The following is a 22,756-nucleotide window of genomic DNA, read 5'->3' as shown; positions in this document are numbered from 1 at the left end:
ATGTAGGGCCTGATGATCAAATGCAGGTCCTCAGACTTGTGACAGTAACTGTGCTGTGTGCTTTATAGGGCTCAGTGCTTCTCAGCCCTGGTTGAATATTCAAGACACACACACACACACACACACACACACACACACACACACACACTCAAATGTGAAGGTCTCCTCCGGGGGATATGAAAGTTAAGCCATTGTCAATATCCTTGCAGTGACTCTTTCAACTTTCCACTGGCCCCTATGAGGTGGTGCTAGTGGGCACCCCCTTTTCTCACACAGAGGTAAGCCTTCCTGTGGGGACCCCAGCTCTGACAGTCTGGCTCCACGGTGCAGTGTGAACACACCGTGCAGTGTCTTCCAAGAGTGGTCAGGATGGGTGTTCTGAAGGAAGATTGCCACAGGTCATGAAAAATTCAGGACCTGCCCTAGGCCACAGCTGGGACTTGAGTGTGGGGTCCCCTGTCATGCATAGGGATTGGAAAATTGGCTAAAATGCAGCTGTGTTGAGAGTTGGTGCCTGTGGCAGAGGATTGGGTCACACGACTGTGCTTTAGTGAATGAACTCATTCACTTATGGATTAATGGCTTAACCGATTAATTCATTTTGTGGATTAACGGATTAATGGATTATTGGGCGGAAATGTTATAAAATTTACTAGTGGGGTGGGCACATGGCCCAGTCTCTAAAGTGCCTGTTGTGCAAGCCAGAGGACCCGAGTTCAGATCTCCAGAACTCACGAGAAAGCCAGGTGTAGTGTATGTGTGTAAGCTAGCACAGCGAGGGCCCTGGGACGCCAGTCAGCCTGTCTCATGTTCAATCCTGTCTCAAAAGATAAGATGCTGAGTGGTAGAGGAAGATAGATAGCAGATGTTGACCTCTGGCCCACAAGATATATAATATATATATTAAAGAGAATGAGTAAAACCCATCTCTCCAAGAGCCAGTTTCTTCTGTCTTACTAGACAATGCCCTCGGCCCAGTTATGATACAGCAGGGAGGCTTTCATCCAAAGGCAAGCAGATGTCTGTCAGCACCAAGCGCCTGAAAACCAGCCTCTAGAACCCCTGTTCTTGGGGGGTGGGGAGGGTGTCAAGATCATGATGGGGAGAACCACAGAGACAGCTGACCAGAGCTAGTAGGAGCTCACAGACTATGGACTGTCATCTGGGGAGCCTGCATGGGACCAAACTCGGCCCTCTGAATGTGGGTGACAGTTATGTGGCTGGCAGTGGGACCAGGATTTATCCTGGGTGCATGAACTGGCTTTTTGGAGCCCATTCCCTGTAGTGGGAAGCCTTGCTCAGCCTTGATACCTCGGGGAGGGCTTGGTCCTGCCTCAAATGATGTGACAGACTTTGTGGACGCCCCAAGGAAGGCCTTATGCCCTCTGAGGAGTGGATGGGGGTGGGAAGGGGGAAGCTTGGGGAGTGGGAGAAGGGGAGGAAGGGGGAACTGGGGTTGATATGTAAAATGAAAAAGAAAAAAATTTAAATGAAAAAATAAAGACAAAAAAAACAAAAAACAAAAAAAGAATCCTCGTTCTCTATGAATTACACAGGCTGCCATATACAGCATGAGAAGTTGGGCTGTGACGCTCGCCCCTCAGGTTTTATGGAGATGGGACGATTGGAACATCAGACACTTGGTCCTTGTCTGGTGGTCTGCCACTGCGGCGTCACTCAAGTCCATTAATTAGGTGAGGTCATTGGCTGTGAGAGGCTGTGGCGTGAGGGATCCCGGCTTCTCTGGAGAGCCTGTGTGAGCCATCCTGCTGCACGCTGACCTTCCCAGCCAGGGAGGTAGCTGCCTGGTGCTGGGCAGAGGGGGTCATGTCAGGAGGCCTGTGTGAAGCTGGGCCCTTCATGGACCACCACGCCTCCCGCTGCCTCCGTTGCTGAGCTCGTGTGGCCCTAGGGTCAGCACTCAACTGTGTACTCTACTCACTGTCTGGCTAGGATTTTTACAAACAACGGCCATGACTTTTGTAATAAAATTGGTGATTAAAAAAAAAATCCCATCCACTTCAGTATTAGAGAAAGAGGGGTCACTCTCAGGTCAAGATGGCAGGCAGACCTGCTCTTGCAGCGTCAAGCAAGTGGCTGGACGGCTGGATGGTATCATAGCTCTGCAGGACTCAGCATTAATGAGAGATGATACAATGTATCAGGCTGGAGATGTAAAAGAAGCCTTAAGAAGGCTTCCTGAGAATCTTTATAATGACAGAATGTTTCGAATTAATGGAGCCCTGGACCTGACCTTGAGGCCTCAGATCTTGCCTAAGGAGCAGTGGACAAAATATGAGGAGGACAAATTCCACCTTGAACCCTATATCAAAGAGGTTATTTGGGAAAGGAGAGAGCAAGAAGAACGGGCAAAGAAGTGACCTTGTCGGTGAGATCTGTGGATGTGCCTGGTCTCTCGAAGAGTTATGTCTCACTTTAAATAAATGTCTATTGTAACCATAAAAAAGAAAAAGAGACAAAGAAATACATATTATATATTTTATTATACACAATACAAATATGTATACACACACATATATATATACATGCACATAAATACATATGTGTATACACACACACACACACACACACACACACACACACACACACACACACCTTACAACAGACTCACAGACAATAGACTCACGGATCACCACCCAGACATTCTAGAAATAGCCTTCACTTTCACAAACCAGGCGGGGTTGATACATGTATTGGTCTGTTTTCTGTTACTGTGACAACATACTTGAATCATCTTAAAAAGAAGAAAGGTTTATTCTCAGAGATCCAGTTTCAGAGACCTCAGTTAATAATTGCCTCATGTGGGCAGAAAACATCATGGTGGGACAGTGTGATATACCATAGCCATTTACTTTATGAGAGAGAGAGAGAGAGAGAGAGAGAGAGAGAGAGAGAGAGAGAGAGAGAGCGCTTCTCCCCTCAGGGGCACACTTCCAGTGACCTAACTTTCTTCTACTAAAGGTTGCATCTGTTCCCAAGAGTGCCACAGCTGAGGACCAAGCCTTCAGTACATGGACCTTTTGGAACACTGGAAACTCATCTGATCACGGTGGTCCACACCTGGAATCCCACCACACCTGGAAATCCAGACTAGGGCTGGAGAATACAAATCCATGTAGCCTGGGCTACATGGTGATCCTGTCTCAGACTTAAAAAACAAACAAAGGAACAAAAGTCTAGGCCCTCTGCGTATATGTGACAGTTGTGTAGCTTGGTCTTCTTGCCAGACTCCTAACAGTGGGAACAGGGGCCGTCTCTGACTCTTTTGTTGGCTTGTGGAAGGGAGGGAGGCAGAAGGGAGGTGGGGGGAGGGCTAGGAGGAGAGGAGGGAGGGAAAACAGATTGGGATGTAAAATAAATTAAAAATATATAATAATCCACATGAAGCAAACAAAAGACAGCATTCCTTTTCTTCCTTACAGGCCTTGCCTATATTACCCTCTCCTTTTCATTTTAGGTGGCATTTCTGTCAGTGTCCAGGATACAAGTGGGAGGGCATCCTTCCTGAGGGGGTTCTGATTTTTTGTCTACCTACTTTTATTGGTTCAGATTCTTTCAACAGTGCCTTTTTTGTGCTTTCAATTGTTCCACCCACCCACCCATCCATCCATCCACCCATCTATCCATCCACCCACCCATCATCCATTCATCATCCACCCACCCATCCATCCATCAACCCATCCACCCATCCATCCATCCACCCATCATCCATCCATCCATCCATCCATCCACCCACCCATCCATCCACCCATCCATCCATCCACCCATCCCCACCCATCCATCCACCCACCCACCCATCCACCCATCCATCCATCCCACCCATCCATCCATCCATCCACCCATCCATCCATCCACCCATCCATCCATCCACCCATCCATCCATCCATCCATCCATCCCATCCATCCATCCATCCATCCATCCATCCATCCATCCCATCCATCCATCCATCCATCCACCCACACATCCATCCATCCATCCATCCATCCATCCATCCATCCACCCACCCATGCATCCACACATCCATCCACCCTCTATGCATATGAGAATTTTTAAACTTTTTATTAGAGGAAACGAGGCAGTCTTTAATAGACAATCCATCCAGGCACTTAAGCACCTTCAAATGTCTTTTCATCAGCTGTAAGTGGGATGAACTACGCCTCTAAGTCTGACTCCTCCAGAGTCAGAACTCAGACGAGTTACATGGCTGTTGTAAGAGCAGCTAGCTGAAGCAGAGCTGGCATGTGGCTAGATGTGGGGCCAAGTCAGTTCCATCCAGCTCTGCCAGAAGACTCTTCAAGCATTTGAAGTTCCCTCACGGTGGAGGCAGGCAGTGCACAGGCCTCATCTGCTCACATGATCTCTCTACCTGATGCTGTAGGCAGCTTCTTCACTATCTGTAGGCTCACCCAGCATCTCCAGTATCCTGTGTATCAGGCAGGCACCTAGCGAACATGTGCCAGAGAGAATAAACCTTGGTTCTAACTGGCTTCATCTTCTACACTGTACAGCTGAGGGAGTTAAAGCACAATTTCCTGAACTTTGATCAACAGCCTCTCTTTCCACCTGCTGCTCTCCACTTGCAAACCACTGGCAGCAAGGCACTTGCTAGCTTATTGTCCAGTGAGTGTCTTTTCCCAGCTAGGTCGAGGACTGGTCCGGAAGCTGAGACAGGGTGGCTGGGGCTCGGGCTGGGGCCAGAACTCATGTGATGTCTAAACTCTTCCTCCATTGCCCTGGGCTCTTTTTTGAAACACATGGAAAAGGGTGAGGATGATGGTTTTCCTCAGGCTTCAGATGTTTACTGGGTCAGGCTAACTGATTGCAAAATGAGGATTGGGAAAGGGTGGAGGGGGCAGGGCCCAGGATCCTGGGACTATGGTGGAGCCCCAGCAGACCGGCTCACCCAAACACCTGTTGGATTTTGGTGACAGGTGCCCCTCACATCCCATCTCTTCCAGGGACAATTTGAACTTGGCCCTCAGCCCTCAGCCCAGGTTCAAGACCATAGCCCTGTGAGCAATGGCCCATGCCTTGATAATCAAGTACCTCGGCTCCCTAAGAACACAACCCCACAAGCCCCTCCTGTGGCAGCAGGTCCCATCATCCCTCCAGCAGGCTGGAACTAACTCCTGGACATCCGGGCTCTCAGCCTTTAGCACAGCCACTGGTCAAGACTTGGCTTTTTCTGTTGGTGCTAAACAGGGCCCCTGGTGACATCAGGAGTCCACACTGAGTTAGCTTCAGAAAGTAGAAGTGTGTCCTTCTCTTCCAGGAACCGAGATGCAGGGATGTCAGGAGGAAAGACCAGGAGAAAGGGTGGAGCCGGAGGCGGAAGCACATCCTCTGGGAAGGTAAGAGGCGTGGCCTGGCCGGCCTGCTGGTCACATAATTTGCATCTTTGTTTCCCAGAATCCCTGCTGAATCTCCCTTGAGAAGTCTTGGAAGGAATCCAATGGCCCGATGAGCAGGCAGAACCAAGTTCTGACATTTTGTTTTTTAAAAAGTAGATTTTTAATTTTGCTTTTTGAGACAGGGCTTTTCTGTGAAACAGCTCCGGCTGTCCTGGAACTCGCTCTGTAGACCAGGCTGGCCTTAAACTCACAGAGATCGCCTGCCTCTGCCTCTTGAGAGCAGGGATTAAAGGAGTGAGCCACTCCTGCCCAGTTAGATTTTTAAATTATATTTATTTGTTGGTGTGTGTGTGTGTGTGTGTGTGTGTGTGTGTGTGTGTGTGTGTTTTCCCACGTGCACGTGGCACTAAACACACATTGAGATCAAAGGACGACAACTTGAGGGAGTCAGCTTTCTCCTTCTACTGAGTGGATCTTGAGAACTGAACTACGGTCATCAAACTTGACTCAAAGTGCCCTTACGTGCTAGGCTATGCTGCTGGCCCAGGTTTTGGCATCTTTGAGCACAGTGGGCATAAGGCACAGGCCACGAACACCTTCCCTAAGCCTCAAGTTCTCTCCTGCTCATAGTGGACTGCCATGCCCCTCAGGGCCGGCCCGCCTGTGCCCTTTGCTCTCCACAGTCAATGTGAGGAGTGTAGGCAGCTGTGATCTAAGGCAGCTGGGGGCTGCAGCGCCCGGCACCGAGCTCCGAGTGGCTACTCACCAAGGCACCATTCTATGGGTTGTAGCCTTGAAGCTGGGCTCTGGCCCGCACACTCAGTCATCAGAGGTGATGAGATCAGGAGTAGCCGTCAGTCACTGAGGCTGTGTTTGGCTGTGCCTTGCTGGGTTCCTCCCCACAGACGTCCTCAAAGGTCCTAAAGTGGGCATCTGTGTAGACTCGAGGGTACCGTGACTCCAGAAAATGGTGTCCATTCACAGGGCCTTTGAAGGAGGCCCCCCTCCCTCCGCAATTAGGGGTTTCCTCCTGGATTCTGGATTAGGCACAAACCACACTCAGATACCTGTCTTCACAGAGAGATCCTTTATTAATGGGGGAAGAAAAGTTAAAGTGGCCGGCTTCTGACTCAGTAGATTGACCTTGCAGGTGTCATTTTTAAGAGGAAAGGGAAGGTCTCTGTTAGAGTGGACTACGGTGCTGTCTGTGGTAAAGCAGGTAGGGGACGAGAGAGAAGGGGAAGGGGTATTTGTCCTGGAGGGACAAAGGACAGCCTCTGGATAGAGAAGAGACAGGCATGACACACAGACACATGAGCTAGGCGAGCAAAGGGAGCTTCTGATTGCTGGACCCTGGTAGTCAGCCTCAGGAGTGGAAATAAGGGAACAGATCTTGGTGCCTAGCTTTACGAATGTAATCTAATGGTTTTTAGCGAGACAGAGAGAGTGAGGAGAAGGGCAAGGCCCGCCAGAGCCTCATGCTGGAGTGGGCCAGTGTCTCTTCCCCTTTCACAGACATTCGAAGCACTGCTGTGTGAGATGTCCCTTTGCGTCATGCTTGGGATAGTCCAGGGTAGGTGGGCTTGTTATCAGAAATCCATGCAGACGTTGTTTGGGAAACCACAGTGGTCAGAATCAAGATCCCAGGGGCTGGAGAGGTGGCTCACTGGGTGAGAACACTGGTTGCTCTTGGAGAAAATTCATCTTTGGTTTCTACCATCTACATGGTGGCTCTCAACCATCTGACTACAGTTCCTGGGGATCCGAGGCTATCTTCTGGTCTTAGTGGGCATTGTACATGTGTGCCATATGTGAGCACATGTAAGCACACACACATAAACAAACAAAAAAAAAATAGGGTTCTGGAGCTCTATGACCTGGGCTCAAATTCCTGCTTTGTCTCTTCCTGGTCCCATGATATTGAGTTGGTTTCTGTATTTTGTCCCCTAATCTCTAAAGTTGATGGCAGCCGTGGCTTTCTGCTGGAGCTTTTGGTCAGAGTAGACTGACTGGGCTTCAGTGAAGGTCTATTTATGGCCCAGCCCTCTCTGTCTGGCATGTCAGAATGTGTGGATAGGGAGACAGAATTTTTATTCTTAGAGAATTGCCCTCACACATACACTATATTTTGATAATGCTCCCAAATCTCTCTCCCTAACTCCTTCCAGATCCATCTCTCAAGCCCCTATTTCCTCCCAATGTTGTCTTTTTCTATTTTATAACTTCCTGAGTCCAATTTGTGCTTCCCATATACTCATGGTTGGAGGCCATCCCCTGCAGTGTGGTTGACTTACCTGTCCCTTCCCCAGAAGCCATCAAACTCTCCATAGCTCCACAGGGGTGGGGACTTGTGAGTCCCTTCACCTTCCATACTGGGAGATTGATTGGCTCCATCCTGCATCAGGCCCTGTGCAGGCAACTGAGACTGGACTACAAGCTTCTAGTCTCCACCTTCTTCAGATGTTCAGACGGGAAGAAAGAAGGCAGGGATAGATCGCCTTCTGCCCCAGGATAGTTGCAAAGTCAGACATAAGGTTGGTTTTCTAAATCTGCCATTTTGGGGAGTGTGGTCTTTGGGTAACAGGTAACGAGAACCCAGATCTGGTCAATTGGCCTCTGCCCTGCTCACACCCAGCACCTGTCTGTGAGCTCGGCTGGCCAGCGGTTAAGGGCAGAGCTGCAACCAAACAGGTGGGGCCAAGGGCTTCCGTCGCCAGGGTGCCCAAGTGGAATGAGCACTGGTCCCTGTCCAAAGACTGGCTTTGGTTCTGGACTCTGCTTTGATACTAAGTTCTCTGAGCTTCAGAGTGACCTTTGGTAAAATGGAGATGCCATTGACACACTGCTGGAACACCAAGTGTGACATTGTATAAACAGGAAATCCCAGCGTGCTCAGGGCAGCAGGTCAGGGATTCTCACGGGGTGAAATTTTCAGTGTGGTACGCATCTGCTCACCCGGAGATCACTGCCGGCTTGCTTGCATGGGTGCCCACACCTTGGGTATTGCTGGCTGTGTGGGTGTCCTTTGAATTCTGTGTATTGAAAGTTATTCCCTAAAGTGCTATGTGGACGGTGGTTGAGAGTTGGTACCTTTGGGTAGTGACTGGATCATGAGGGCAGAGCCAACCCCGATTAATGCTTCTTTGTAGGATTTGCTTTGTTAGACCAGTGAACTGTCTAGTGTGCTTCTCTGTCTCACCATGTAGAGCAATGGTTCTCAGTCTTCCCTAACGCTGCCACTCTTTAACACAGACCCTCATGTTGTGGTGACTCCCAACCATAAAATTATTTTTGTTGCCACTTCATAACTGCAATTTTGCAACTTTTATGAATCACAATGTAAATAGCTGACATGTATCACCTCTGAGATGCAACCCCCAGAGGGGTCATAACCCCCAGGTTGAGAACCACTGACGCAGTGTCTTATGCCTCATTATGATATTCTGTGCTCTGGACTTCTCAGCATCTAGAGCTATGAGTCAAACTGACCCCTAGTCTTTACTTTTCTTGTGGGTGTATATTGGAAGTGCAGATTCCCAGGCCACGCCTCTCTGCCTCACCTCCCTGTTGCCCAGCAGGCCTTGGGTTTACCCAGCAGGCTTTGGGTGAGCCCAGGGACTTGGAAGTATCTCCCAAGTGTTATGGTTTGAATATAAACTATTCTCCAGAGGCTCATATATTTGAACACTCGGTTTGCTGAGGGGTAGTACTGTTTGGGGAGACTGTGGGGGTGTTATGGGGGTGATGTCTACCTGGAGGAAGGGAGATGAGGGGTGGGCCTGCATCTCAGCCCCACATCTGGCCCCCGGCACTCCGTGCTTGCTGGTCCACTGGGATATGAGCACGCTGTCACACTATCCTGCCACCTAACCCCCATGATGACTCCCCTGTCATGATAGACTGTATCCCTCAACCTGTGAGCTCAAAAAAGTCACTTCTTATCAGGTGTTTGTTCATGGCAACAAGAAGAGTAACTTGTACAGTGACACCCCTCCTCCAGGCCAGTGCTGGGGATTGAACCAGGGTACTGAGATACATCCCCATTTTACCCAAAATGTCTTAAAAGCTCAGCCAAAAGTTACTTAAAAGTTCAATATGTGCACTGCAGTGGATACAAAACCCCACCGAAACCCATAAGGTCACCTCTGTACACAGGTCCACAAGTCAGCAAAAAGCCCTTTGTCATCCTGTGAGTCTAGACCTTTGTTTTGGAAAATACAGCTAATGTGTTTTCTCACGGTGGGGAAATTTCCATGGAGTCATTTCGATCCTCATGCCTTGCAATAGCTTGAAAAACATATTTCTCAGCAGCTCGCATCAGGAGCTAGAGTTTGCTCTCATGCTTCTTGGATCTTGGCTCATATTGAGCCCTTCGTGGCTTTCTCGTCTTCACTGTTTGGGCCAGTTTCCTGAGACCACTGTGGGAGCGAGCCACTTGGAATGGAGCAGGAGGGACTGTAAGGAGGACCAAGGTGCTCAGCAACAGCCAAGCAGGACCCACCAAGCTCACAAAGAAGACCATTTTGGTCTTTGTGTTCCAACCGACCAGCCCTTGACCCAAGCTGATACGTTTTCGAGTGTAGTCAAAACCAGCAGCAACTGTGAGCAATGAGTGAACCTTTGTTGCTTGAAGCCAGGATAGTGTAGGTTTGATGCTATTACAGGGTGATAGATGCCAAGAGTCTATCCATGCTGGGCTTGAAAGGTAGCTCAATAGGCAAAAGTATAACCCTGAGGACCCGAGTTTGATGGCCAGAATCTGTGTTAGAAAACAATAAGGCCCGCATGCCTGTGATCCTGGTGTCAGGGAGGCTGGGACAGGAGGATAGCTGGGGCCCACTGGCTAGCCAGTCTAATGGAATTGGTAAACTCTAGGTTCAGTGAGAGATGATGTGTTTGGGAAATAAACACACACACACACACACACACACACACACACACACAAATAATAATTAATAATAATAATAAAAGATCCCTGCTTTCCCTTCCTTTAGATTCAGGGTCTATATCAGCAACAAAGGTAGCCAGAAGAGCAACTTGCAATCTCCCAACCCCCTCAGAGGCAGATCTGTGGCTCAGGTCAGTCTAAGATGCTGGAAAGTCCCAGGGGCCCACATGTGGCTGCCCAGGCCAAGGCAATGTAAACCCCATCTGACCCCTTGGCCTTTGGAAGCATCCTCATTCCCAAGGCTTGGAGACCCAAGGTTCCAACAATCCCCGGCATCTTCTGTCTGCACTGTGGCAATATTCGTTCTGTGGCCTGGGGCCTTGGGGAAGCTTGGTGCAATCTCGAATGAGTTAAATGCTATCTGATCATAAGTCAGAGAGCCTGTTTTCGTTTTCAAAACCCTGTGTGTCAGCGGCTCTAATGCAATGTCCAGCAATATCTTGAGCAAGTGACCGGCAGGGGACATAGGATGCTGTTTACTCAAGATAGTTCCATCACGCAAAAGCTGCTTGCTTAACTGGGTTTGTAAGCGGTGGTTACGAGACCACCGTTGCAACAGTGATTGCTCCGGGGGATGGTCCCAGGAGGGAGCTGGTCCCTTCAGGCCAAGTTTGGGGCCCTTTCCTCCTTTCTGGAGCCCTGGGGACCCTTGGGTCTCCAGCAATGAGCAGAGAAAAAGCACTATTAGGAAATCCCATCTGAGGCGCCATGGTCTGGGTAAGAGTAGGTGCCTCAGGGTAGCAGGCTTCCTGCTACCTTGGAAGAAACAGCCTCAGGTGTCCGCTGTGGTTGGTGATGACTAGGGGCCTGTGGGTGTGTCTCATGGAGGAGGGGCCTGGACACTGATGGAGAAAATGGTGACCTGGGCTTTTGGAAAGTGTGGTGCGGGTCTGTGCGGTTGGGAACACTGGCCAGTTTTAAACCAGCACTGACATCATGTCTGCTGTGTTGACTGTTAGGGATGGCCCCTTGGAGTGTTTCCTGGAAGGCCAAAGTATTAGAAAGTCTTCATGTTTTCTGTTTCTCCCCTTTGCCCAGGGTCTGAGTCACTAAGACCTCAGCCACCACTGCTATTGCTGTGTCTTCCATAACTACAACCACTACCAAGACTACCGCCACTGACATATCTACCGCCACCCTCGCAACCAACCTGTCACCACCATCACCATTCCAATCACCCCCGTGGCCATCAACGCGACCACCAACACCCACTCGGCTGTCGTCATCAATGTTACCACAGTCATCACCACCAACCACCACCACCACTGTCACCACTCATCACACCGCCAATACTGTCAGTACCATGACCAATGACACCTTCACCACGATGACCAACCTATCCTGGCTGCCACTAACAACGGTGTCACCACCACCACCATGGCTCCCCCCTCTCTTCTCACCACCAGGCTGCCCACTCAATTCCTTTCTCGTATCTCAAAACACATTCCTGTGCTCACTTAATTTTTCCTAGCAACCCCAAGAGCCAAGCATTATTCTACACATTTTATATCTTGGGAAATTAAGGAGAAGATGACGGTTTGCTGGCAGCCTCTCCGTGAGTGTATACTCTATATAGGAATAATCCCAAGTCCAGGAGTGTGGTAGTCATATTTTCAAAAGTAAAGCTAATTTTGGCAATGACTGGACATATCCAAAATATTACAATTTCAACACACAGTTGCTTGCATCCCCCACCCCCACCCCACATCAACCCCAAGTCTGGACAGGGCTTCCACTCACAGCTCACCTCATCTACAAAGGTCACATTCTCAGTGCTCTGTCACAATATGTGGCTGGCGGCCAGGGTGTTGGACGGTACAAATCTAGATATTTCAATGGCCTGTGTTCTTTTTTTTTTTTTTTCTTATTGAAACCTCTCTCTGCTTCCATAATATTCCTCTCATTTTCTCTGTTTCTCAAGGGGGGATGTTTGAGGCAATGCACTCCACAGGTCTTTACTAGTTCTAAGGTTGTCTGAGGCTGGGATGAAGCTGATGCCCTGCCAGGCTTTCCTGAGAGCCACGGCACAGAGTCCCCAACCTTCACTAGAAATGCCTATTTCCTATTTCACGGATGATAGGGATAGACACACCCACAGAGATACGCACACCCACAGATACATAGACAAGAGGACATAAGGACCTTTTACTCAAAGACACGGGACCCACAGGCGTGAAGAGACATGGTACCCCGAGGCCACTTCTGACTGTGCCATTTATGTCCCTGACATTACTGGGGCCATCCTTCCCTTTACAGACCACAGACAGAACACATGTGATGGGAACACTGGATTAAAGGTTCAAGTGAAGATGGGGTAGGTGGGCCAGAATGAAGGATGAATGAAAAAGCCTCAAGGAACATTTGACGCTTTATAAGCGAAATATAACTAAAACCCACAATGGCAAACCAAAGAGCACAGATGCCCTGGTCTCTACCCTCACCCCTATCCCATGTTTCTTTTCTTCCACATGGGTGAGCTTCATGTGTAGACACTGGGTCACTGTGGAAAAAGCACTATTCCCCTGGGCCAGTTAAGCAAAGTTCAACTGTCCCTCTCAAGACCTTCCTAAGGGCCCTACCCAGCCACCTCCATGGCTGCCGCTCAAGGCCCTTGGAGTTCTGTCTCTGTTTCTCTCACTTTTCGAACCATGCTTTCTTTCCTCATGGCCAGCGCTGAGCTCCCCACTCTCTTGGTCCCCTAGTTGGCAAACTCTGTTTCTTTTTCTCAGGGCGGGGCAGGCCCCTTTCAGGTGTTTTCTTCCTTCAGTGGAAAGTCAATCCCTAGCTGCGGTCCTGTTCCTGGCATCTCTGGTTTCAGCATGCCCTCAATTCCCACACCCTTGACACCTAGGAGATTCCAAGGAAGGTGTTCTGGGGCTCACTGGAGGGATCCACCTCCCCCACTCTTCCTGCTGAAGATGTGCCCTCCTCAGCCCTTCTAGGTGCTCCTGTCCCTCAGCGAGTCCTGCAGGGCAGGTGCTACTTGATCCCGAGGGGAAGGGAGCGGCTTTAGTAACAAGTGTGCAGTGACCAAGGACTTGAATTCTTCCTCTAGTTCCTCTGAGCCTGTGTGAGTGAGCGAACCTGGTTCAACCACTTCAAAGCCATTGGTCACACTGGTTAGGTCACCCTGGTTAGGTCACCTCCAGTGGAGGACATTGCCTGAGTATTCCACCGGACCCCTGGAGGCATTGCTCAACACCATGACAAATAAGCAATGCGGCCCAGGATTTTGAAATGAAATTCTTCTTCTTGTTTTGGTTAGACAGGGTCTGGTCTGGAACTCACTATGTAGACCAGGCTGGTCTCGGCCTCACAGAGATCCACCTGGCTCTGCTTCCTGGGTGCTGTGATTTAAAGGCGTGCGCCACCACGTGTGGCTTGAAATGAGGCTTCTAAATAAAGCTAAGGGTTTTGTTTCCATCCTCCTCCCTTTTCAAGTTTCTTCTCTCCCTCCGTTCCTCCCTTTCCTTCTGTTCCCCTCTAGTTTCCCTCGTCATCCTCCACAATATAGAACGATTCCACTCTGAGAGGGCGTGTGAGTTCAGAGGGGTCAGCCTGTCCTGGCTCAGGAGAGGGAAGAGCACAGGTGCTCACTGGCTTTTAGGCAGCATCCTGTCTCTTCCTAAATCATCTTGGCATGGGGGGGGTGTAATATATCCGTGGGTGCTGCGGTGAAGGTGAGCTGTTTGCAGTGTGAACTATGACGGGAGCAGGACAGTAGTGTTGTTGGTCAGTAGTGTCAGGCCGTAGTGTTTGGGTGGCTGGGCAGTGCTGTGTGCTGGTGGAGCAACGAATTAGGAAAAGAATCATGTCTCAAGAAGGTGCCATCTAGAAAGGGGAGGCCAACCCGATCCACGGAGGCTTCAATAACTAGGGGTTTACTTTCCCACAAAGCAAGAGGTCTGGAGGACTAGAAGCTGGGCAGGGAGACCTAGAACAGAATTCTACTCAACCCCGCTGGGAGGCTCATTAGCTCTGCTACTTTGATGTGGTGAAATTCAGCCTTCTTCTTCTTCTTCTTCTTCTTCTTCTTCTTCTTCTTCTTCTTCTTCTTCTTCTTCTTCTTCTTTTTGTGGTGGTGTTTTTCTTTTTGTTGTTTTGTTTTGTTTTGGGACATAACCTTGGCTGGCTTGTAATTCCCTACATAGACCACGCTGGCCTCAAACTCACAGAGATCCACCTGCCTCTGCCTCCCAAGTGCTGAGATTAAAGGTGTGAGCCACTATGCTGCCTGGAAATTCAGCCTTCTTGTGGACGGGTGGCTGCTGCAGCTCCATGGTCTCGTTCATGGGCTGCAGGAGAAGGAACAAGAGATCACATCAGCTGCGCCTACGGCTTTGGGAAATGCATTAACTTGCCGGCACACTGCTTTGCAGAGCTCTTTGGTCCCCACTGTGTCACATGGTAGGAAAGGCAGAAACAGGTACTCAGCATCCCAGCCTTCTTAATAAACTAGGGAGAAGAGGTCGGTGTGGGTGAGGACAAGCTAAATTTAGTGTTCTCTGGTCAGAGGATGTGGGGTGCATGGGGTGGCCACCCAGATGAGCAGGCTCCAGAAAGTGGGCTAACTTGAGAAATGTGGGTTTCTCATCCAGACACCAGAGGCTGTATCTTTCTGGTCTTGTACCCTTTGCTGGTGACTTCTCTTCTCTGGGTCTTAATCCCCAGCTGATGTCTGTGTTCTGGAAGGATAGGTGTAGGAGCGAGTAGACATTCAGTCCTGGGCCCAGCCCTAGCGGGTATCCACAAACGGCATGTATGTGATTACTAGGGGAGTCGGAGGTGGGTAACTTGGCAAGGGTAAAGTCAGTTTCCCTCATTCCTGTCTTAATCAGGACTCAGTCCCACGCAAGCTTTTAGGTATGGGTCTGTCTGTCATTGTGTTTGTTATAGGCAAGGTCTCCCTAAGACATTTGTGGTGGGGAGGAGGTCATGTTTGGCTCCTTGGAGGCAGCCAGAAGTGACTTGGATCTGGAGGAGGCAGCTGAGAGTGTGAGATGCTAGAGAGGAGCTAGCTGTCTTGTTAAGAAGGCGTGGTCTCCCGGGCTAGCCCGCTGGCTTCCTTCCCTTCCTCTCTCTCTCCTTCTTTTTTCCTTCTTTTGCTCTGTCTATCCTATCCATATCTATCTATCTATCTATCTATCTATCTATCTATCTATCTATCTATCCATCTATCCATCTATCTATCCTATATATCTATCTATCATTATTATTATGAGACAGAATCTCACTAAGTAGCCCAGCCTGGCCTGGAAGTTGCTTTGTAGTCCAGGCAGACCTTGGAAGTTTCGATAATCCTGAGTCTCTGGAATTACAGACCTCTACCATCAGGCCAAGCCTTAACTTCTTTGTCAAGACTAGGAAGCCAAGGCTCAGAGAGAGGAAGGTGATTCCTGGGACCCAGGAGGACAGGAGAGTGCCCAGGGATGGCTAGGGTGGGGAATGGGCCAGGGCTTAGCTGGAGCATGAGCTGCAGCTTCCAGCAACTCAGCAAGACCTCCTTGCTTCCTCTCTGCTGAAGGACACCTGGTGACTCATTCTTTCCCAACTCACCTCTCCCTGGAGCCCAGGGGGCCTTACTCAGATTCTGTCTCCAAAGACTGTCTTCAGGGCTGGTCTCTTTGGGGCTGTTGTCCCGGGGCCTTTGCACATGTCATTGGGCAGCAGCTGTCTGTCTTCCTCTCCATGGATCCCTGCGGTCACAAATGTGTCCCAGATCTCTTTCCATCCTAAGCCTTCTGTGACTGTGCCCAGCGAGTCGGACACTTGCCCCGTATTAGCACTAAGGACAAACCCGAGCTCCACCAGTGAGTGAGTGGGTCCAGCCTCACAAACAGGACCCCACGGATGCTCAGGCAATGTTCCCAGAATGCCAATTCCCACCCTGTTAGAAAAACCGTTTGAGTGAGGGCTCGGTAGCTCACACTTGAACCCCCAGCGCTGCGGAGGTGGAACCAGGAAGATTAAGAAGAGTTCAAGCTCATCCTCACTTGCCCAGCCAGGTTGAGCCCAGACGAGGCTATGTGAGCTCTCGTCTTAAATAACTAAAAAGGAAACGAACTAAAGCAAAACGGAAGAGGAGGAGAAGAAATAAAACAAAAGCAACGGAATGGTTTGAAATGGGAAAATCCAGTTTATGCAATGGTCATTGTCAGGCCAGTTACCAAGGCCCCATATGCTCATTGTGAGTCTTTATTTTAACAAGTTGAATGGCCCCCTTTCCTTTTTCTTTTTAATGCTGGGAAGCCTGGGGGTGGGGGAGGGGGAGAATCCAAATATCACCAAAGCTTCCATCTTTGGGAGAGCACCCTGTCCACCCATGCGTCCAGTGGTCCAACTTGTGTCCACACGGATGTCCATGCCTTGTCTGCACTTGTGGCAGCCAGCTGTGAAATTCCTGATAGGAAGTGAGACCAAGGTCTCTACTAGGCACCAGTAGCACGGACATGAGGGGTAGAATTCTTTTCTCACAGCTCCTGGCTCATCTGGTTTTGGGGCCCCCCATGCAGACCTCCCATCCCCTCCTCCATCCAGTCCTTACTACCATTTTTGCAAGGTAGCTAATATTACCTGCGTGTCACAGAGCAGATAGTGGCTCAGTGATGTGTTATAGAACTAGAGAGTCATAGAGCTGGGATCGGAGCCCAAATTCTTTCCATCACTCGGCATTCCTCAGCCTCAGCGCTGTTCCCATTTGGGGACAGGGGCAGGTTTGCTGTGTGGGACAGGTTTGCTGTAAATGTTACAGCTCGGAGGGGAAAGGTTTCCCCAGTACAGGGGTTGCAGTTCTAAGGGAAAAAGTTTCCCCAATACAAGGGTTGTAGCTCTGAAGGGAAAGGTATCCTGGCAGCCGGGAGCCAAGGAACACCACGAGTCACACCCCACAACAAACCTCACATGAGAGATTTATTGGGAAAGCTCCAGGAGCAGGAGTGTGTGGGGTGTGGGGGTGTGGGGTGTGGCTGGAGATGAACAACCAAGAATGAGCAGAAGACAGGCTTTACATAGCGGAGCTTTACAGGGTGGCCTGGGATTGGTGGGATTCTGGGCCTGATCTTGGGCTTGTGTTTTTTGGGGAGCTTGGCCAAAGCTGTGTATTTACCGTGTCTTCTTGCATGTTTAATGGGAGCTCTGTCTTTGCCCTGCTTATGTCTATGGTTACCAAACACATCTTTGGACGTTGGCAGATGTCTCCCAGGGGACGGAATGATCCCAGGGGTGGGGCTCAGCAGCACAGCTAAGACCCTCAGGCTGGTTGTCTTTCTCTTCTGAGTCTTTTCTAGGTCCTGCTCTGCACAGGCGGTGGGTGGCAGCCCATGGACTCTGGCGTCTCCTTCCTATGTTTGCAGTAGCTCCAGGCGGGCCATGGTCACGTGAGAGGGTCTGGGTCCCAGCTCTGTTGTGTTACCTGCTGCCTCTCCTGGCTGAAGCATCCTGTGGCCCTGACTCACACGTTTGAGACTTGTTTATCCCTCAGCCATGTTGAGAAGAGTTCAGGGGATTCACATATGGCTAAGTCCTTTGTGGCTGGAACCGCAGCCTGCTAACCAGTTAGAACAGTGTCCTTTTTCTCCAGCACCATCTACACCATAGGGCCTGGATATTGGTCCTCACATGCCATCCTGGATATTCTAGCAGTAACAGCGTTCTCAGCCTGTAATCCTGTCTTAGAAAGTTTCATTAATGTGCTCCTCTACCTCTTCAGGGAAGAGCCTATGCAATGGAAAGCCACCGACAGAGGCCAAGCCTTATTTATTTTAGACCAAAGACTTGACTTTTCTCCTCTACCTACATTTTCTGTGGACTGGCTCATTTACTCACCGAGCAAACTTATTAAACATCCATTTTGTGCAAGTGGAGCTTTTGGAACTTGAGTTTGTCCTCTTAGGAATGAGGTAATATGATGCAGTGGAGAGATTCTCAAAACCTGGTCTGAAAACCCTGTTAGAGTCTAGGACTTTCTTCTTCTTTATTCCAAACTGTACCTTGCCACACAATGAATACAGAAGCAGACAGCAAAAATCCAGCTGGTTCCTCTTAAGACCAGCAGCAGAAAATTTGCAGAAGATAAAATAGCGTTAGCCTCATTGCGTTTTAAAAATAGTCGTTATTTTTCAGGAGCAGTCATTGCTTTTGTGTAACATTGTGTTGTGTAACAGTTTCCTCCAGGATTGAGACATTCCATTCTTCAGGGATCTGCTGGGAGGCTCCTTAATCAGGAAAGTAAACAACTCAAAATAGCTTCAGGAAGTCCCTGAATCCCACCAGATTCACTAGGCTCCTCCCTCCTAGAGAAAACAAGCCAAGCTTCTGAGAGCCACTCTCCAACAAGTAAGTTACAAGGAAGGCTTTTGAGACCAGACCAACTTTCTGCCTGGAAGAAGCAGAAACCAGCCCCAGCTGTCTGGAAGACGTTTAGGTCAGCTGAGTAGCCTGCAAGAGGCCCTCATCAACCTGTTGATCTGCCTGCAGGCTCTGCCGTGTGGTCCAGGTTCCCAGCCTTTGTGGATTGTTCCTCATGCTGGGGTGGGCTTTAGTGACACAGATGCCTGAGTCATTTCTGGTCCTGTAAGTAACCCCTCATCCATAATCCTTTAATAACCCCAATAAAATTCCTTGGTTCACCAAGTTGGACTTTGGTGGTATCTGTACTTTGGTCTGTCATGGGCTCCCTATCTGGGATGAGTAGACATGCAAGTCTCTCCAGGAAAAGGCTTGTCACACAAAAATGTTCAATGAGTTTGCTATGCTAAGAGGGAATTAATAAGATTAAAATTTCTTAAATGGCCCCAGCTACATGAGCTTAAGGCGCCTGACGGTTCAAGGCCAGACTACACAGAGAGCTCCAGGCCAGCCAGGACTCTTGACTATAAATCAAAACAAAACAGACCTGTGGTGATCGCCTAGCTGGTAGTTTTTGTCTTACAGGAGTGAGGACCTTGGTATGGTGGCGTGTGCTTGGAACCCCAGTGCTGAGGAGGCAGAGAATGGTTCATGGGCTCCCTGGCCAGTCAGCCTCTCCTGGTTGGCAGTTTATAGGCCAATGAGAGATGTTTTCTGAAAATCAGGGTGGAAACTTTATGGCCTGCACATAAACCCGTACATGCACAATTCATCACACACACACACACACACACACACACACACACACACACACACACAGACAGACATGCTTGCACGCAAGCAAGCACACACACTATGGCATTTCTTGTATATTTCAGAGTCAATACTAATAGAGATAACCCAATGGAGAGAGCTCTTCTGAGACATATATAAACTTGAAATAAACAAACCCAAGGCTGGAAACATGTTGATGTGGTGAGCCAACCCCATCCTGGGAAACCACTGGCTTGGGCTCTGATGGTGAATCCTGGTTAAGTTCCAGACTCAGCAGCGCCTTGGTTTTTGTACCTGCACAGTGGGGCATTGTGACCCCTTGCAAGGTGATTGTGGTATGCCACCTCACCGATGGGAACTTTGCTCTGCTTGGAGGTTACTGACTCTGTAGGGAGCCGGGGTGTTTCAAGGGGTCCCACGGAGTGAGCCCAGCTGCAGGCAATGGGCCTCAGAGTGTGTCATCGGCCTCCCCCGCAAGGTAAATATGTGAGGATTGGGCAAGTTGGTCAAAGGAAAGGAATTTGGTTTGTGAAATCGCTTCAAAGGGGGACCAGGAGCGTGGCTTTCCGTTCCTGTTGATGGTGAGCACTGTCGAGTTCCGAGCTACCTCAGGTGGCAAAAAGACATACGTGGTTAAAGGTGTTGAGATGGTTGTTGCTTCCAGGTCATTAGGGTGGCCCTGTGTAATCACAGTGGCTTCAGAAGAAAGAGGAGAGACAGAGTCAGAGCAGGCCATGGTAGAGGCAGACCTATGTGATGGTCTGAGTAACGATGGAAGAGTAGCCGCAAGTCACACCAGATCACACAATGTGTCTACAGATCACACACTGTCTACAGATCACACACTGTCTACAGATCACACACTGTCTACAGATGACACACTGTCTACAGATAACACACGCTGTCTACAGATCACACACTGTCTACAGATCACACACTGTCTACAGATCACACACTGTCTACAGATCACACACTGTCTACAGATCACACACTGTCTACAGATCACACACTGTCTACAGATCACACACTGTCTACAGATGACACACGCTGTCTACAGATCACACACTGTCTACAGATCACACACTGTCTACAGATCACACACTGTCTACAGATCACACACTGTCTACAGATGACACACGCTGTCTACAGATCACACACTGTCTACAGATCACACACTGTCTACAGATCACACACTGTCTACAGATCACACACTGTCTACAGATCACACGCTGTCTACAGATCACACGCTGTCTACAGATCACACACTGTCTACAGATGACACACACTGTCTACAGATGACACACACTGTCTACAGATAACACACTGTCTACAGATGACACACGCTGTCTACAGATCACACACTGTCTACAGATCACACACTGTCTACAGATCACACACTGTCTACAGATCACACACTGTCTACAGATGACACACTGTCTACAGATCACACACTGTCTACAGATCACACACTGTCTACAGATCACACACTGTCTACAGATCACACACTGTCTACAGATCACACACACTGTCTACAGCGTGATTTTAGTCCAGTGAAATCCAGATTTGGATGGTGTTCTCCAAAATGGAAATGTAATAAGCTCATCTTGTTTTAGGCTTGCTGTATTTGTGGAAGTTTGTCACACAAGTAGTAAGAAATGAGCCCAGCTGGCTGGGACTGGGGCCAAGCTGAGCCCAGAAAGCAGCAGGTGGCCAGCTACCTGGAAATCTGTGACATTTGGTGGGTGTGTATGGCTACAGGCTCCTCCCACTGGTCTCTCACAGTCTCACAGTGGACCTGAGGGCTCCCTCGCAAGACCAATGGGAGGGGTTTGGCAGCACAGAGCTGAAGCTCCGGTCCAGAACCAAGGAGGCAGATATTGCCTCTGGCCCGGGGGGTCCAATGGAAGTTGCATTGTGTTGATCTCCAAGGGAAGGACAAAGTTCCCAGAAGGAGAGATGCAGAAGGATCGAAGCCAGAAGGAGTCAGTACCTGGGAAGGGGTTGGCTCTGGAGCAAAGATTGGACCAGGATGTCAGTTTGGCCATGAGCTACAGGGAGCCTGCTTCTCTGCCGTCACACCTTCTGAGACCCGGTGCTTCCAGCTTGGTCAGCAGTGTGGGCACTCAGCAACCGGCCCAGCAATTCATCCTTTGTCTTGTCTTGTCTGCTATTTCACTCCCAGCCCCTCCCATGCTGTGGAGATGAAGGGATGACAGGGCTGTGGCTGCTGAGCTGTCACCTGCAGGTGTGACAGTGTGTAGCCGAGGACCAGGGACTGCCTTTCGCAGCAAAGAAACACTGCTGTGATGGTCTCTTCCTGTGTGTGTTCTCAGGGCTCACTGTGCCTGGCTTCCTGCTCACTGCCAAGGAGCGGGGACCAGGCAGACGTGTGTTTGGAGGACCACAGATTGCCACATGGAACTAGGCCTCTTCGGGGGACTGAGACATGCTCTCAGCATCAGCAGTCAAAAGCCTGTGTCATCGCAGATGTGGGATGGGCGGGGCGTGAGGGTGGAGGTGGGATCATCGTACATCAAGACGGTGTAAATTAATTGGGGGGGGGCGCTTGGGGACCCAAGGTAGATTTGGGGGCAAGAGTAAGCCAAACAACGTGGGACTTTAGAAGAGTCTCCCCAGCGTCGGTGTGGAGTGGAGGCAAGTCTTGGGAGGCTGAGGAACCATTTGTGGTAGGGTAGCGGGAGAGAGGGCTGAGCCGAGCGAGGTGTTGATTTCTTCTGTGCCCACATTGGACTCACTCTGTGCTGTTAGTTGTCCACTGTCCATTTTCTTTTTTTCTTTCTTTCTTTCTTTCTTTCTTTTTTTTTTTTTTGGTTTTTCGAGACAGGGTTTCTCTGTGGCTTTGGAGGCTGTCCTGGAACTAGCTCTTGTAGACCAGGCTAGTCTCGAACTCACAGAGATCCACCTGCCTCTGCCTCCCGAGTGCTGGGATTAAAGGCATGCGCCACCACGGCCCGGCCCACTGTCCATTTTCACAGGCCGCTTCCTCCTCTATGCTCCTGGTCTCCCATCAAGCTCACTGTTCTAGTATCTACACCACTCTGCCAGCTCCCACAGAGCTAGTTCTTCAGTAGTCCAGGGGTCTCATGCTGGTATGGCGCGTGCACGCGCACACGTGTATGTGTGTGTGTGTATGTGTGTGTGTGTGTGTGTGTGTGTGTAAGCGTGTGAGCATGTGTGTTTAATTAGACTTTAATCCCTCTGTATGTGGCTGTGTTCAGCAGTCCTCCTCGTCTCCCTCACTAGATATCAGCAGCCATCTGACCCCCATACTGTGTGAGCCAAGTCAGCCTAGCC

General features: G+C 49.7%; 1 pseudogene; it reads left to right on the top strand.

The window, feature by feature from the left end:
- Positions 1-2,058: 2,058 nt before the first annotated feature.
- Positions 2,059-2,381, top strand: LOC100773874 (annotated as a pseudogene).
- The last annotated feature ends 20,375 nt before the right edge of the window (positions 2,382-22,756 follow it).

This window comes from Cricetulus griseus, chromosome 10, assembly GCF_003668045.3.
Source record: "Cricetulus griseus strain 17A/GY chromosome 10, alternate assembly CriGri-PICRH-1.0, whole genome shotgun sequence".
Taxonomy (NCBI): domain Eukaryota; kingdom Metazoa; phylum Chordata; class Mammalia; order Rodentia; family Cricetidae; genus Cricetulus; species Cricetulus griseus.
Note: the sequence above shows the minus strand (reverse complement) of the source record. Positions and strands in the feature narration are given on the sequence as shown.